This window comes from Dioscorea cayenensis, chromosome 12 (genome assembly GCF_009730915.1).
Source record: "Dioscorea cayenensis subsp. rotundata cultivar TDr96_F1 chromosome 12, TDr96_F1_v2_PseudoChromosome.rev07_lg8_w22 25.fasta, whole genome shotgun sequence".
NCBI lineage: Eukaryota > Viridiplantae > Streptophyta > Magnoliopsida > Dioscoreales > Dioscoreaceae > Dioscorea > Dioscorea cayenensis.
Genome location: NC_052482.1, coordinates 12,407,643 through 12,419,095, shown reverse-complemented (window position 1 = coordinate 12,419,095; position 11,453 = coordinate 12,407,643). Strand labels below are relative to the sequence as shown.

Genomic DNA, 11,453 nt, shown 5'->3' with positions numbered 1-11,453 from the left:
CTAAGTTGCCGATTTTACACGGGATAATGAAGCTTCCCGGGTCCTTCTTCTTGTTCGTCATGTTCTTTTGTAACACTGCCGAAAATGAAGCATCAATCACCACTGAAGCACTCTCCTCCAATTTCCTCTTGTTGGTCAATAGATCATTAAGGAACTTTGCATACTTAGGCATTTGAGCAAAAGCCTCAACAAAAAGAATGTTGATGTGGAGTTGCTTGAACAAACTCAGGAACTTCTTATACTGTTCATCCCCTTGGTCATTCTTCAATCTAGAGGGATAAGGGATTCTTGGCGTGAAAGGTGGGGGTGCCACCTCTTTCTCCTTGCTTGCTCCCTTGTCAACCTCTACGACCTCGGGTACATATTCTTTCGGCATCTCACTCGGAAGCCTCCCTCCAACCTCACGACCGCTTCTCAAAGCGATCGCCTTCACATGTTCTCTCGGGTTGGTTTCCGTGTTGCTTGGTAAACTCCCATGTGGCCTTTCGGAAAGAGATTTCGCAATTTGCCCCACTTGATTTTCAAGGTTGTGCAAGGAGGTGGTGTGATTACGAAGTGTAGCCTCGACTGATTCAAACCTTGTATTTGCCGATTGAACAAATCTAGACAAATGCTTCTCCAAATCCGTCATTCGGGTTTCCAAGCCAGGAATTCTATTTTCCACTTGAGGGGCTTGTTGTTGTTGTTGGAACCCCGATGGCCCCATGGTCTTCTGTGGTCCTTGATTACTCCATGAAAAGTTGGGATGATTCTTCCAATCGGAGGGAGCATGTCCTCAACCACAACCGTTGCAATTGATTACGGCCACAACTCTATTCGAAGCTATAAGATCTAGCTTCTTACTCAAACTCTCCACTTGGGCCGCGAATGAAGTTACCGCATCAATTTCATGGAGACCGGCCACCTTTTTCTTCTCCCTCGCGTTCCACTGGTAGCTATTTAACCCCATTTCCTCAATCAATTGACGAGCCTCGTCGGGGGTCTTGCTACCTAAGGTACTTCCTGCCGCCGCATCCAAGAGTTGTCTTGTACCTGCATTCAACCCATTGTAGAAGGTTTGAACAATCATCCACTCCGGAAATCCGTGTTGCGGACACTTGCGCAGGAGTTCCTTGAACCGTTCCCATGTCTCAAATAGAGACTCCAATTCCAATTGCATAAAGGATGAGATCTCATTCCTAAGCTTGGCTGATTTTCCGGGAGGGAAATAACGTGCTAGAAAAGCTTCTACCATCTCCTCCCATGTAGTGATTGATGCCCTAGGCAATGAGTGTAGCCACTGCTTTGCTTTCCCCTTTAAGGAAAATGGGAAGGCTCTCAATTTGATGGCATCATCCGTCACACCATTGATCTTCAGCATGTCACACACCTCGAGGAAACTCTCTATGTGACTGTTTGGATCCTCATCTGCCAAACCGTTGAATTGTGTGGACTGCTGCAGCATATGGATGAATGCCGTCTTTAGCTCGAAATTCTGAGCTGTAATTGGGGGACGCATAATACTCGATTGTATCCCCAACACTGAAGGTCTGGCATAATCGGATAATGTCCGTTGTTACTCATTCTGTTCTGCCATGTTGTCAGATCCTTCTACTTCCAAATCAGCTGGATTAGGCTATTCTTGTACAGGTTCTTTCCCTTTCCTTCAAAGTGTACGTTCAAGCTCAGGGTCTCCTTCAATCAATATTGATGGATTCCCTTGAGTCATAACCTGGAGCTGTACCAAAGAAAAAGAAAAAGAAAATAAAAAAAATGATAGAATAAGAAGATATGGAATAGAATGTGTGGTGAAATAGCTACAAAAACAAAGTGCAAAGTATCTCTAAACGCCTAGCTCCCCGGCAATGGCGATAAAAACTTGACAAGGTCCCCTTGCTTATATCTCGAAAGTGCATGGGCTTATTGAAGTAATAATCCCGGGTGAGTGGGGTCGAATCCACAGGGAGTAGGGAGTGAAAATACTTAATTTGATTCTTAGCTATGTGGAATATCAATAGTGATAAGTGTGAAATTGATTCAATTCTCAACAATAAGAACAACAAGTGAAAGAGCAAAAGTAAGAAAAGGGTAAGGCAATCGATAAAGAATGGGGTACTCGGATAATGCTTCACCTAGGATGATCGCTTCAAGTGCAAAAACTCTCTATTATGCTTCCTAATCAATGCAATGGTGAGTCGTGGAAATCCTTACATACATAGTCCCAAATCTAAGGTCAACTATGCCTAACTCTATACATGTCCCGGAGGAGAAATCGAACAATCTCAACACCTCGCACTCGCATAGAGTTACAATGAGCTCTAGGGATTCCAAGTGATAAATCTCTTCCTAAATATAGACCTACCCCTTTGGTCTAGATGGAAGGTCCCTAGCCACAATTAAGCCCTAGATACTAAGATCCTCTCAATGCTTCACTCCATTGCACGTGCAACTAGGCCCCAGCGGAGGTTCATCCCATAGACCATTCACTCCATTATGGACGCAAAGAACTCGAGGAACGGAGGTAGAATCTATCACGTCAGAGGGGAAAGGGGACGCTCCTGTACCTCTCAACTCACCCTCTCAACCCTCTCCAACCTAGCTTTGTCTAACGCTAGTGGTGTGTCACTCACTCACAAGGTTACCAACAAGAACTCTCAACCCTAGTGTCACTCTAGGGGAAATGTTCATACAATCAAGCATTCAAGGTTGGAACTCACAATAAACATCAATTTATTGAAAGCATAATAAAGAAGTTCAATGAAACAAATACATCCTAGGGTTCGCAATCATCCAAGTACCCACTAGGGGTTTAGCTCTCCATGGAGCTTAATACAATCAAAGAAATCGAATGTAAAAGCAATGAATCCATAAAGAAACCCCCTCGATGGTCGTGTCGATGGTCTTGTGGAAAGTCCTCTACTCGTCGTCCAAGGATTCCTTTGTCCGGTATAGGATACGCCTCGATGGAAGCTCCCCTACCAACCTTCTTCCTAATGGAATCACGATGTTCGAGCCGTAGAACCTCTCCAAAACCTTGGCCAATACCCCTCTAAACCCTAGCCGAAGTCCTCTCACAAGTTGGGGAAAAGATGGAGAAAAGAATACCAAAATTGGGGCTGAATCGGCTTTAAATAGGGCTGGAATCGGGCAACTCCACGGGCGTGGACGATACACGCGCCCGTGCGGAATTTCCACACAGGCATGGATAATTTCCACACGCCCGTGTGGATTCTCTATTTCTCCGATTTCTCGGCCGGCTGTGAACAGTGTCGCTACATTAATTGCTACAATGTTGCTACAGTGCTCTGCTACATCTTCTACCTGATTAACTTCCCAATTCCATACTTTCATCGGGGTAACGCAAACGGGCACACATTCACGTCGTGAATCACTTGCTTCTTCAATGATGTACATGTTGGCGGGGCTCTTGTTCTTATATGCATAAGTCGGAATGCTCGAGCGTGACTGCCTTTGTGCCCCTCCAAATAGATGTGCTCACTCGAATGCGAGGAGGTTGGCACACACTCTAGCATCTCACACCTGACCTATGTCTTCGCATTTGAACCTTAACAAGATCTCCTCCAAAATAGGTGCATTATGATCCACATTGGCCCATTTCCTTCATACTCGGCCTCACAACCCTACCTGCGTAAAAGTAACATAAATCACACATATTAATATAGAAAACTGAGGAAAGTAATGCTCAACATAAGGAATGAACGCTTCGCATTCATATCGCACAAGAACTTATCATAGTATCTTGATTTTTAGATGCTTTTGCTGTGTTTTATCGTGGGCTTTTAATGTCATCATGTGTTTTCATGTGGATTTGGTGAAGTTTAGATCGTTTGAGCTTTATTTTTCGTGTTTTCTCTGCTAAAACTTGCCTTGTAAAGCAGGCTCTAAGTGTATAGTTGTGTTCAGAAATTTTCTGCGGTGCTTGAAAAGTTTTCTAAGTGTATAGAGAAAACACATGGTCGTGTGGAATTTCCGCGCGGGCATGCATTTTTATTCAGAGCTCATCAAGAGACGGCACAGGGGCGTAGCCACGCCCCTGTGAACAACCTTGTCATGGTCCATGCCCATGGGTAATTTCTGTATGGGCGTCCGATTCCTTGCAGAGACTTGGCAAATTATCCTGAGAGAACAGAGGGGCGTGGACTCGCCCATGTGGGCGACCCTATAAAAAATGCATGAACGTAGGAATTTTCCACACGTCCGTGCGGATCTCTGCAGAGGAGCTTTCTCCATCTAGAGAAGACACACGGGCGTGCGGCTGCCCCTGTGAGTTGGGCCTATGAATATCCATGCCCATGCGGCTGCCACGTGGGTCAGGCGCACTAGCGTGAGTATTTTCCACATGCCCATGCGAGAGCATTCAGAGATAGTGAGGGTTTTCCTAAGAGCGCACAAGGGCGTGCACCTGCCCCTGTGAAGCTTTTCTATGGAGGCGCACCGGCATGGGCAATTTCTGCACGCCTGTGTAGATGCACAGAATTCCAAGAGACACGAGTTTTTCTTTAAAATTTTTGTGAACACTTTTCTTCTTCATCTCCAATCACTCGGCCCCTCACCGTTATTTTTGGATGATTTTTCTTCATAGTCCGCGCCGATTTTCCAAGTGTTCACATCTATTTCATCGATAAACCATTTTATTCTCTTTTTTTCGCCAATTCTTGTTTTTAGTGGATTAAAAGTCTTGAGTTCCACGTATTTTCACTTTATAATGGTTTATGTATGTCTGGATAGCGTTTAATAGTGGTTTTGAGTTGTATTTGTGAAGGATTGTTGTGCAACCGTGTGGTTTTCACGCCCCGCAGATCCAAATCGGTGTGGATAATTTTCATAGGCTAGTGTGGAATTACGCAGGATGTTTTTCTGAGCTATGTTGAACATTTTCTCACCCAATTTTGCAAATATTTCACCTTGAGTGAGGATGCATGAAGTTAAGTGTCTTTGAGCTACCACGCCTGAGCCAATACACATGGAATTCTCAAATCCCAAGCATCAAGCTCGATTTGAGAGATTATCAGCGCTCCGTTTTGGTCAGACTCACTTTGTAGATTTGCAGGTGCTGAGAGATATTCAGCGGGATGATGAGCTAGCCGATGAGATTGATGAGATGCTAGCAGTGGGAAGCTGGAAGAGGTTATTAATGATCTATGAGCCAGCTTTCCGCGCGATGACACTAGAGGTGTTGGCATCTTTCGAGTTTGATCATCCGCATGGGACAGTTGACACCATGGATGTTATGTAGTTCTGAGCATTCGGACATCCATTCTGCATGAGTGTCACCGAGTTCTCAGTTCATATGGGCCTGTACAATGACACGTACACAGGTACAGAGGAGTAAAGATTTCTGCTGACGGATTTCCCAGGTACAGTAACGCCGCATCTGGCGTACAGGGTTTTGTGTGGACATGGACAGTATAAACTGGGAGTGTCTAAGGCCATCAGCCTATCCCAGTTGAGCTACATGTATTTGTACTAGGTCCTCAGCAGGTCTGTGTCAAGTCGAGGAGACAACACAGCTATTTTGAGTAGGCAGGACTTACTTTATCTATACTCCATGGCCCGCAATGTGCCGATCCATTTAGGGCGCATAGTGGCTGACATTTTAAGGTACTAGGGCCAGTTTGCAAGAGTGGATTATTATTTGCTGTTCCTTACATCACCAGACTAATCTTAGGGATGGGCTTGATCGATGTTATACGTGGTACTGAGAAGAAGGTCGTGCCTTTTCCTCTGGGATTTGAGACGATCAGGATAATGGGGTTGGTACACAGATGTGGCCTAGGACATATATTATAGATGCATCCACCGAGAGACCACTGGGAGTGGAAGGAATGTAGCGGAGGGTCCACTACAGATTCATGGGCCTCAGCTTGTACAGACAGGGACCAGAGCACCCCTTGTAGCATAGGAGATATTATGGCAATCATTACCCATTTTTACTTCTCCTCGAGATCATGATCATATTGGGAGGCTCGAGAGTGCTGTGGGTGAGCTTCAAAACGAGATCGCAGAGCTCCGGGCTATACAGACCACACAGTATACTCAGATGGTGACCCGTTTCGACGTGTTATATTAGTTATTGATCAACAGATCTCTGGCCTCTCCAGCATCACAATCACCACCTGCATAGGTACCCTTTGATCTAGACCCATCATTAGCAGCAGAGGAACCAGAGCGCAACACCGACACTTGATTTACTTTCTTTCATTTTTATTACTTTTTGGATTTCATTTTAGACTTGTATACTCAATAAGGACTTTCCTTCTGAGTTTATTTTTCGTTTTGTTACGTCAAGTTGTATTCATTGCCTAATCTTTTATTTACTCAAGCAGTATTTGTTTTATTGAGCTTTACTGAATCCCCTCGTGTATGCGTGCAGATGACCTTGTCATCATGGGAATTGAGAATTTGTCAAAGACACGGACAAGGTGCTTCTGCATTTGGTCATCTATGCTTCACAACCCGTTGGAACACCACTCCCAACGAATTAGCTCCATCAAATCCAACACTATTATTTAGTGGAGTATTATTTTAATTGCTTTTCCCTAATTTGTCTTGATTATATACATCATGAGTGATCTTGCATGTGTTTATTGGGGACAATATACAACTTAAGTGTGTGTGTGTGTGTGTGTGTGTGGGGGAGTTTTATAGTGCACACATCTCTTTTATATTAGTCTTGATTGTTATACATGCTCACATAGCCAATGGCGGTTTGCCTTAGTTACAATGATTGTATCCTTGAGTTTAGGAGAATTTTTAACATTAAATGTTCTCATGCTCTAGATTTACTTGAATTTTTAGGAATTTTGGCCTGATTGACACTTGTGCACTACTCACTCTTTAAACACTTTTGGAAACTCAAGATTGATGTTAAAGGGACTAGTTTAGGTTCTTAGGTTATTTTACTGACAAAAAAATGAAAAATCAAAAGAAAGAACAAAATAGTTTTGTTGTTTGGAGGAAAGAGCTACCACTTATGATGTATGAAGCTACTCTCATAAGTCGGATACTAGTTATGCCTTAATGAGAGAAAGAGCTATCTCATGGGATGTGTGAAAGCTACCACCCCGATAGAAAGAGCTACCACCTCGAAAGTGTGAAAGCCACCTTAGCGGCCGCTTTGGAAAGGACTACCTTAGAGGATGTGTGAAGCTACAACCCTTTTTGAATTTTTGTTACCTTTTGTAGGTAAATAAGTCCCTTATACGTAAAACTTTGAGTAGTATACTTTGGGTTGACTTGAGTAAGTTCACGCACTTACACGATTTTGGGTTTGTTGTCCTTTTTTATTCAAGTTTTTAGCTAGAGCGTTGTTTTTTGTATTTAGTATTGAAACTCCCTTTACTTGTAGAATGCTCTCTTTGCATGCTTTGGTGAACCTAAGGCCAAGCACATCCAATATTTCCTACATCTATGCATATAATGTTTTAATTTTTGCTTGAGGACAAGCAAAAGCTTAAGGGTGGAGGAGTTTGATAAGTGCTTGTGTGATAATAATGCGAAGTGTGCTTTCATTATGATGAGCATTACTTTTATCGGGTTTTAACACTAATATGTGTGTATTTATGTTACTTTCATGCATATAGGGTTTTGAAGCCGAATCTTAGAGAATGAAGCCAATGTAGATCCTGAGTGCACTGATAAGTGCTTGAGTAGTCATATTTTTTTATATGTTTTACATGCATTGAGCATCATTTTTACTATGGTTTATATCTCATATTGTGTATTTGGTGTTCTTTTATGCATATAGGTTGTGAATGCCTTGAAGAGTAAAAAAGAAGCAAAGATAGTCTATAAAAGCACAATGTTGGGAGTTCCTGTTCAATTCAAGTACCAAGACACGAGAGGAGTTCATAAACATGGAGATGTGTGCCAACTTCCAAGAAGATTCAAGTCAATTCACTAGTTGGAAGGGCACAAAGGCAGCCACATCTTCATATTCCTTCTCTTTGTGAAGATTGCAAGACCTCTCAAAGATACGTCAATGAAGAAAAATTTTATAGCCTACCACATGGATGTATGCCCGGACATGTGGCCTCAAGAGAAGAGTGTTTGGACCGCGTTTTGTGAAAAGTACTGTAACCATATTGTAGCAATTTCACTATAGCGGTACTGCAGCCAAATTACTGTTCACGCGTCCGTGTGGAAATTCCGCACACTGGCGTGGAAATTCCTACAGCCCATGCGGGCGCGTGAAAAATCCACACGGGCACGTGAAAGATGCGATCTAAGGCCTATAAATAACCGTTTTGCCCTATTCTTTCTCATCTTTTGTGAGGCTCGTGAGGGGTGAGACGGCTACGGTTTGGAGAGGAGGTCTTTGTGGCTTTGGAGGTGCTTCGTCACCAACTTTGATCGATTCCTACTCCGTCATAGCATCAAGGAAGCCACCGGTGAACCTAGCTTCGGAGTGGGTCTTCCAAGACGTCGAAGCTCTCCATCAAGGCCATCAGTTCATATATAAGGCAGTTTTTTCTATGGTTTTAATGTACTTTCATTCATTGATAGTGTGTTTTGTATGTTGCTCCATGGAGAGCTAAAACCCTAGAGTGTATTTGGGCTTGTGAACCCTAGGATTCTCATCTTTTGTGGATTTGCTTAGAGTTCCTATTTAATCCGTGTTTGATTAAGTTTTAATCTTGATTATCTAATACTTGCTTGCCTTATTGATCTTTTAGTTATTTGGTTTGCATGATTTGTTACCTTGGTGAGAGAGAGGTCTCCATTAGGGTTAGAATCTCAAGATTGAAGAGGGTTGAGAGGGCGAGTCATGAGATAGTGAGCATTCCCTTTCTCCTCCGATTGGTGTATTCTATCTCCGTTCCCTAAGCTCTATGCAACCATACTTGGTTTGAGGCGTGAGATTGAGAGATTTCTCTGTTGAGACCTTGTAGGGGGTTAGGATCCTTCACCGGGAATTAGGGTTGGATCAATCTTTAGGAATTGGATACACCTCTTGGAATCCCTAGAGTGATTTGCGGTCATATGTCGTGTGAGGTGTTGAGATTGAGCGATTTCTCCACCGGGACCTCGTAGGGGACTAGTATCAGTGATCGGGAGGCCGGATTTGATTATATTTTGATTTCCACGACTTAACTTATTCTTCATAGAAACACTTTGCTCATTCAGTACCTAATACCTGAATCCTAGGAGGAGCATTGCCCGAATACCGTACTTTTACTGATTGAGATCTCTTTCCATTTCACCCTTGTATATTCGTCTCCAGTATTCATTTCTTCGCACATTAGATAACCACACCTTTCCATTTATCATTAGTCTAGAATGCAAAGAAGAAGTTAGTACTAGCAGCCTTGTTCCCTGTGGATTCGACTACCGACTCACCGGGTATTTTATTACTTTGACACCCATGCACTTGCGGTCTACACGCATATTCGGACGTGTGTCATGCACCATTTGGAGGAAATCTTGAGAAGGTTCAAACGCGAACACATAAGTCCGGTTCAAAATGCTAGAATATGTGCCAACCTCCCTATATTCAAGCTAGCACAATGATTTGGAGGGGCACAAAGGCATTAACATTTTAAGTATTCCGGCTTGTGCATGTGTAACAAGACCTCCACTAACGCGGCCGTTAATTGAAGAAAGAAAGCGATCTACGATGTAAACGCGTGCCCGTTTACATTACCTCGATGAAAGAATGGTTTTGGGAGCTTTTCAGAATGGCATTTGTAGCAAAATACTGTAGCAGGTACTGTTCATGGCCGGTTGAAGAATGAGTTGACCAAAGAAGCCACACGGGCATGTGGAAATTCCACACGCCCGTGTGATAATTGGCAAGCCCGTGTGGAATATCCACAAGGGCATGTGGATTCCTGATTGCATCCCTTTAAATGCCGATTTCAGCCCCGATTTTAGCATTCTTTTCTCCATCTTTTCCAAACTTGAGAGAGGGTTGCGGCTAGGGTTTTGAAAGGTATCAGCCAAGGATTGGGAGAGGTTCTATGGCTTTAACATCGCCCTCTATTTGGAAGAATGTTCGTGGGAGAGCTTTTGTCGGTACCGATCCGGCGAGGTGTATCCTAGGCCGAACAAAAGGACCTTTAAACGAGTAGAGGACTCTTCGCAAAACCATTGACATGACTATCGAAGGGATTTTCTATGGATTTATTGCTTTTACATCGGATATCGTTGATTGTAATTAGCTCCATGGAGAGCTAAACCCCCTAGTGCGTACTTGGATTGTGAACCCTAGGATGTATTCGTTTCATTGAACCTTATTATAATACTTTCATTGATTGATGTTTTTATTGAGTTCCAATCTTGAATGCATTGATTATATGAATACTCCCTTAGAGTGACACTAGGTTGAGAGTTCTTGTTGGTAATCCTTGTGTGTGAGTGATAGACCAAGAGAGTTAGACAAAGCTAGATTGGAGAGGGTTGAGAGGGTGAGTCAAGAGGTAGCGAAGCGTCCCCTTTCCCCTCCTGTGTAATTTTTTCTACTCCCATTCCTCGAGTTCTTTGTGGTCATAGTAGAGTGAATGGGCTAAGGAATGACCTTCCTCAGGGGCTTAGGTCCGAGTACAATGGAGTGAAGCGTTGAAATGATTTAGCAAATAGTGCTTAATTGTGGCTAGGGACCTTCCGCTTGGACCAAAGGGTTAGGTCTACATATAGGAAGAGGATTTATCACTTGGAATCCCTAGAACTCATTCCAATTCTATACGAGTACGAGGTTGAGAGATTGTTCAATTTCTCATCCGGGACATGTATAGGGTTAGGCATGGTTGACTTTAGATTTGGGATCATGTATTAAAGGATCTCCATGACTCACTAATGCATTAGTTAGGAAGGATAATAGAGGGTTTTTGCACTTGAAACAATTGTCCTAGGTGGATCAATATCCGAGTACCCCATTTATATCGATTGCTTTACCTCTCCTTTACTTTTTCTCTCTCTCTTGTCTCTTTTACTTTTGTTTGCGTTACATCTCGTCACACAAATCACTATTCATATTTTGCTTAGTTAAGAAACAATTTATGAATTTTTACTCTCTACTCCCTGTTGATACGATACCTACTAACCTAGGATTTTATTACTTCAACAAACCCGTGCACTTGCGGGACATACGCAAGGGACGTTGTCAAGTAGCTTCATACTTCATAAGTAGTAGCTCTTTCCATCCCCAATGAACAAACAAACATAAATATTTTTTAAAAAAGAAACTAAAGCAAGAAACAAACTAAAACTAGTCCCTTAAACATCGAACTTGACTTTCCACAAGGTTTGATGAAAGAGTAGTGCCACAAAGTGTTAATCGGGAAAAAATTCCTAAAAATTCAAGTAAAACTAGAATAGGAGAACATTCAATGTTAAAAATTCTCCCCTAAACTTAAGAATACGACCGTTGCAACTAAGGTGAAATGCCATTGGCTACATGAGCATGTACAATAAAAGCATAAGTATAGAACATGTGTAATGTGAAATCCCCCAAC

At 42.7% G+C, this 11,453-nt stretch overlaps 1 non-coding gene across 1 annotated transcript; it reads left to right on the top strand.

The window, feature by feature from the left end:
• Window positions 1-1,079: 1,079 nt before the first annotated feature.
• Window positions 1,080-1,186, top strand: LOC120274390. The gene has a single exon (XR_005540913.1). It is a non-coding gene; the product is annotated as a small nucleolar RNA R71 (small nucleolar RNA).
• The last annotated feature ends 10,267 nt before the right edge of the window (window positions 1,187-11,453 follow it).